Consider the following 6,905-nt stretch of genomic DNA (forward strand, 5'->3'; position numbering starts at 1 on the left):
TCTATGGAACTAAAGGTAAAACATGCTTTATAACAACTGATCCATAGGGCGAGGGTGCAAATGACTTTGATCATGATGCCCTAAGCCCTCCATAAGGACTTATCTGTCGGCAAAAGCTGAGACTGACAGTGCAACCGTGAGAGTCATATGGCTCTAACTTTAGCTCAGTAATATGATCTTTTCTAGCTTGTTAGAGGTTACCTTTATGGCGCAAAAGGGGCTTGCCACGTTGGGTATAGGGCTGCCTCTGTTCCTATGTGTATAGCCGCGATGGATATGTGCCATAGGAAAGGGGGGGGGGTTCCTACATCTGCCTGCCAAGGAAACCTAGCGGTCCTAACTTGTTAGAGAAACCTATGAAATGGCTTCATAGTGTACCCTGCCCGCTCACCTTGGCAGTGATATGGGAGTAATTAACCCGGGCATATGGGAATCACGACTCGCGGTGAATGTGCACAACCTCTGCAGAGGGTTACAAACTGTTATAACAGCCGTGCTCATGGTCACGAGTGGCCCGGAAAACTCACAGAATAACTGGTTACTTATTGTTGTTCAGTTATGATGTTATACGATGATAATATGACCCAAATGATTCTGATATCTGATTATATGGGTTTAAATGGGAGCTTAAGCATAACTTGCTAATAGTAGAAGATAAAATCTTGACTCACTAAAATTGCTAACTGCAGTAAACCAGTGTCAACCTTTTTGAGCTTTCATAACTCCATGTTAACTTGTTAAGTACGGGAAGTACTTACGCTTGTTTACTTTCTATATTTGGATAAAAATCCCGGATGGGTAACAGATGACAACGTGTATGAGGAGTTTCCTGAGGACTATTAGGCTTGTGGTCAACCAGTTGACCGTCCCTGTGATGGAGTTACCACGAGAGAGTTATCTTTTACTTTCCGCTGTGTTGTATAAGATTATGTGATGATATTAATCGTGATGTAAGAAACACCGCGATGATATTTTTTGCAATTTGTCGACTTATGTGTGTGACTGATCCTTGGGCACACATGAGCTTTGTGCATTCAATTTTATTCATAAAATTGGGTGTGACATGGGGGCACGTGGTTGTTGGTTGCTGGCGGGGCTATGGGCGACGGCGCTACGCCAAGGCAGTGCAAGCTGCGCGCAGGGTGCGATGTCATTGGGAAACAAGAGGACCGCGAGGCAGAAAAACTGATTTCTTTTTTTTTACAAAGTCCCGAGCGGATAGGAGACATGAGAGGGTATTTGGCTAGCATCGCGGCCTGCCAACAGAACGTCCGGGCAAACGGACGCCCGCTTCTCAACATTACCGAAAGAAAAATGAAAAGAAAAAGGACATGGGCGCCGCAAAGAAAAACTGTTATGGACGGTCCGGCTCGGATTAGAATGGTATTTTTTTGCGAGCGGATGGTGAAGCCATTCCAAGGTTCTGCTAGACGAAAAGTTAAATGCAGAATTTTTAGCTATTTAATTTTAGGTATTAATATAAGTGATTGTCTCATCGAGATAGAATGATGTGCTATAGATATAGTGATTTAGTGGTGTTGAGTTGATAATAATTATTGCAAAAAAAATTGATATATAATTGCTCCATATATTTAGAGTGAGACTAGGGATAGTAAGCTTTTCATCAAGAAGAAACGTAGAATTAACAAATTAGTCAATGACTAACTGAGCACATTAGGGGCTGTGAGAACAGGCGCCCTGTTTGTTTGGGCTTATTTGACTGATAAGTCATGGCTGAAAATACTATTGACTGATTTGATGTGAGAGGAAAATACTGTTCGTTGACTAAAAAAGTATAACTTATAAGCCAAACAAACCTAAAGGAACAGGACGAGGATCGGTCCGTAGATCCTAGCCAACCACACCATCCCGGCTGTGACGATTATCTGCTAGTCTACTCCGAGCAACACCACCATAACGCCTACGTCAGCTCACCCAGGCACGCATAGGACAACAGCGGCGCTAAGGACATCTCATCTCTTTGACGAGTCAAATTAAGTGTAAATTAGTTGTAGTTAATTAGGTGTTTCTGTCGTAAGTGACCCCCAAACGACAAGCAGAGCTCCATCCCTGCACTCAAACTCATCATAAGTTAAAAAAACGAAGAAGCACAAGCTTGGTGTTTAGTTATGAAATCTTCCGCTGTGTTATGTGCTGTAGACTTCAGAACATACACAATGGTTATTTGCTTGTTTACATCAAACATGGAAATAAATGGAGCCAATGTGCTGGTTTCGAATAAACATCATTACTAGTAGGTCTTGGAAGAAAAATAACATCATCACTTGTTGTTGCAAACAGATGAAACAAATCAAACACTAGGAGATTCGAGCAGTAGCTGCCAACACGGCGTAAGGTCCTCTTTGTGGCACGCCAAGACCTGCAGCAGCCGCGTACAGACTACAGAGAGAGGCTATGGGCACAGCCACACAGGCAGAGCAGCAGGCAGCAGCATCAACTAGAAGCGGGCTGGATTTCACTGCAGACAAGCAGAGAGAAGAATTGTAAGCATAAAAACATTATTTGCGTTGACAAATTAGTTCTGCTGAAAATAGACGTAACGAGAAGGTAAAGCTGCTACTGCACAAGGTTCGCTGACCTTTGTGTCATCGTCTGGAATGGACTCTGTGGCTTCCACCTCCACATTGGATCCTTCAACGTCTCCCAGGGCATGCCAGTTTCGGTACCTTGACAACCGCAGGACAGGACGATTGGAGTGTGCGTTCATTTCCTCTTCAAGCATACTGAGCCTCGCCACCCTAGATGAATCGAGTGAAATCACCTTGAGACTTGGAAGGTGCTTGACACCAATAATCCCTGACTTCAAAGTACAGCTCCTGATTTCTATCCTTTCCATCTGAGGGGAGGTGTCCTCCTCAAATCTAATCTCTTTCAGGTGGCCCATATAGCTGAAGGTTCAGGAATGCTCTGGTTCCAAACACTAATTTCTCTCCAAGGTATTCACCGCGGTAAAACGAAAACTGAAGGCGCATGAGTTTTGGCAGCTTCCCAAGTATCTCCATGGTTTTATCTTCCATTAGCTGGCAATCTATAAACTCAATCTTCACCAAGTGTGTGAGATTCATGAACCAGTCGGTCATCTCTCCTATATATCCACACAAACTGAGGCTCCTCAGGTGGGGAGGAGGGGAGGTAGAAGAAATCAACCATCCAATTCCTCTATCCTTGTGTTCGCTGGCCCTCACACTGAGAGAACGAAGGGAAGAGAGCTTCTCAATGGATGCACAAAGTATCTTACACTTTTTCTTGGAAGCCCCGTTTGTTCCTATGGCTAATTTTCTTAATCGAGTCAGCTCCCCGAGCTCTTTAACTGCTTTGCTGCTAGTTCTTCTAATGTCCACAGACTCTAATATCTCCAACTCTTTTAGGTTTCCAATTCCTCTTGGAACCCTCACTCCAACTCCACCAGTCCTGGACCAACCGCTAGAGCAGCCCATGTGTAGCTCACCAATTGCTTTGGCACGTCTATATGAATCACCTATTAGGATTATTGGCAGGCTCAATGTGGCAAACAAACAACGCACTGGTTCTTCTGGATCCAAAAGATAATAGCCTCTCCTATTACACCGGATGACACGGAGATCTCGAAGTTTAGTGATCTCCGTTGGCAGAGTTGTAATATAATTGTATCCCATGTCCAAAATCTGTAGGCCCTGCATTTTTTCTATGTCACTCGGAAGTGAATAGATTTCTGACCAGTAAGTACTGACATTCAGATATTTCAAGTGACACAGCAGCACTATCTTGTTTATACCATCTTGTGTGATTCTAAAATTTCCACCCACTAAATCTAAAACTCGTAGCATCCTCAACTTAGGTGTAGAAATTGAAGGTGTGAGATCCAGATCCTCACCACCAGACCCCTCAATAAAAAAAGTTAATGATCGAATATGCCTCCAATCCATGCATTCCTTTTGGCACTTGCTGTCGTGGTATGCAACATGACGGAAGTTTTCCTCTGGTACATTAATTCCATTACTGTGGATTAAGTGGACAAAATTTTCTTCTCTAGAAATTGAGACTATGATATCACGCATGATGTCATGAACTCGACAAGTTTTGACACTTCCCTCTATACCCAATCTTGATGATTGAATCATACTCCGGCTGATTAGCTCATCAAAGTACTCTTTCCCAACCTCATCAATGGTTGTCCCAACCTTTGCTCTTACAAACCCTTCTGCTATCCATCTACCTACCACATGACTTCTTTTGATTTCATAATCCTCAGGGAAGATGCTGAGATATACAAAACATGGCTTAAGATGTGAGGGCAAGTGGTTGTAGCTGAGGGTCACCACCCTACGTACTGCTTCAAGGCTTGGGTTACGTTCAAGCTCTAAAGGCAGCTTATTATAGAAAATTTCCCACTCTGCTATCTTCTTAGTGGCTAGAACGCCTCCAATTGTGAGTATTGCCAATGGTAAATATCCACACTTCTTTACTACTTTTGTAACTAGTGTTCTCAGGTTCTCATCATTGTCCATGTCGTGATCTGTTATGTTTGTCTTTCTTTGTAGCAACTTTATGGCGTCTTCTATTTCTAGGGGTTTCAGGTGGTAGATGAGTAATTCTGAAGTACAATGTCTTGCCAAGCCAGCATCTCTGGTAGTAACAATTATCCGACTACCTTTGTTATTTGACCTAGGAAGTGCAATACCAATAATCCAATTCCAGTGATTTATTTCCCATAGGTCGTCAAAAACAATAAAGTTGTTTCAAGAGATCGTTCAATGCATTAGCACCAAAAAATTGATTGATCATATCTTGGAGCATCCCCCTCCTAGAAAATGATTGTGACACGGTGATCCAAGCATTATAAGGAAAGCTCTTCAGAGTATCCTCCTTGCTTTCATAGGCTTTCCTTGCAAGAGTAGTCTTCCCTAAACCACCCATGCCAACCACACATATCACCTTAGCTGGACCGTTCATAGCGGTGACATCAATCAGAGCAATCAACTCTCTTTTAGGTGAAGCAAAGCCCACAAGTTCTGCTTCATCAATGTTGCTTGCTGAGTTATTGCGGATATCTTCCATGTTCGAATCCATATCATCAGATACGTTGGAGGATTCTGTCTTGATTAAGTTGTAGCGTGCATTCCTGCTGCTCACTTCTTCGATTCTTGATTTGAGATTGCGAATCTGGACAGCTATTCGATGACGATCTTTGAGCTTCAACAACTGTTTTGACAAGCTATGGCTCCCCACATGGACCATAAACTCGTCAAGGCAATCTTCAATGTCATAGGACAAATCTCGTACTTGCTCTGCCCAAACCTTCACTAGTCTATCCTTTTTCTCTGTTACTTCAGGAGCTTGCAGGAATGCTTGCATGGTTTTTAGCTCATCTTTGATGAACCTGTGAAACAAAGTTCAAAATAAATTCACATCCACATTTACAGAAACGAGATAAATTTGTCTTGTATACATGACGACCCAACTCTTTATCCAGCAACCTTCCACTTGGCACATGCAGCCACACCTTGATGGAAGGAGTTTTAAGGCACATGGAACTATGAAAGGAGTTGCACACCTTTAAGCTAATCACTCTATAGAGCCTATATATATTTTAGGATGGCCAAATTAACACGAAAATGGTGTTGGATGTTGATTCCAGGCCTCAATCACGAGCCTACTTAGTCTTCATTTATTTGAAGCATGAAAAAACATCTAGACACGTTTGGTTTTTGTTGTGAATGAATCAGCTGGGAGTCGGTTTACAGTTTACACAACGTGCTTACCACATCTCCTTCTGCACGCCCATCAGCAAGCTTATCTCAGTACTGGCGGCTGATGCCGCCTTGCTGACCGCGCTGCCCAGGATCGACTTTGCCAAGATGAGCGCCGCCTCCGCCATCTCCGGTTACTCTCCAAAAAATCCAGCTCGCAGTTCTCCCTGATCACATCCGGAGGCTGAAATCATCAGTAAAAAAACGAGATCCAACCTTGAAGGAACTAAGCGATTTTTCGTTAAGATTCATTAAGAAGAGAAATAGGCACCCAATAAATTCAGTCAATAGAGGATTTGAACCTAGGCGGTTGGGTGTATGACCACACCTCTCACCCAACCAGTTGAGCTAGGCTCACTATTTCTTAAATCATCAGTACAACAACTGAATATCTTTCTATAGCTACTTCTTGTGGTATTTCTCGAATTTTTTCTTGTAAAAGTATTCTAAAAAATCTATAATAGGGACTTCTTATGGGGAAGTCCCTCATAGTTTTCTGCCAATAAGGGACGGACAAATTAAAGCTGATGACGTGAAAAGATACAGGTAGAAACCAATACAAATATCAGATCATCTAGACAACTGCAGGAAATGGGTTTCACTTACTCGGCAAGCACCCTATGGGATTATTTCTGATTCAGGAAACTTGATGTCCGAATTGGAACCCAGAGTGCTCTTGGAACAGCCAAGCCCACACACAGAGTACCACGGACTGATACTGTGATAGACAGGTATCACTTAATTCGAAGCATTTGGCTTCAAGTTTAGCTCCACTACTTGGATGGACTGCACTGGATCTGGATCTGGATCTCCGTCGGCGTAAACTAATGTTGTTGATAGCTGCAGTCCTCGTGACGACTGTCAGTGGCAACGTGCTTTGGCAAGGCTGCTGAGGTCGCAAATCTAGAGGTGGATCAACTTGCATTTTATTTTAGCACCACGAGATGCAACTGCAAGCAGTGGAGTTATTCTTTTGTTCTCCCTGCTACGAGTCACACAATTCTTTTTTCCTTGGTAAAGGAGTCCTAGCATAGATATAGCTCTGTTTCTCTACTTTTTATTAGTCTTTCTGACATTTTTAAGTTTATTAATTTATCATTATTATTTGGTGGTTGATGGATCGGACAAACTAATTAATTTAGCTAGTACGCAACA

General features: G+C 42.7%; 1 pseudogene; it reads right to left on the reverse strand.

Annotated features, from left to right (window-relative positions):
* Positions 1–2,536: 2,536 nt before the first annotated feature.
* On the reverse strand, positions 2,537–6,450 carry LOC136479448 (disease resistance protein RPM1-like; annotated as a pseudogene).
* Between the last annotated feature and the right edge of the window lie 455 nt (positions 6,451–6,905).

Source organism: Miscanthus floridulus, chromosome 9 (genome assembly GCF_019320115.1).
Source record: "Miscanthus floridulus cultivar M001 chromosome 9, ASM1932011v1, whole genome shotgun sequence".
NCBI lineage: Eukaryota > Viridiplantae > Streptophyta > Magnoliopsida > Poales > Poaceae > Miscanthus > Miscanthus floridulus.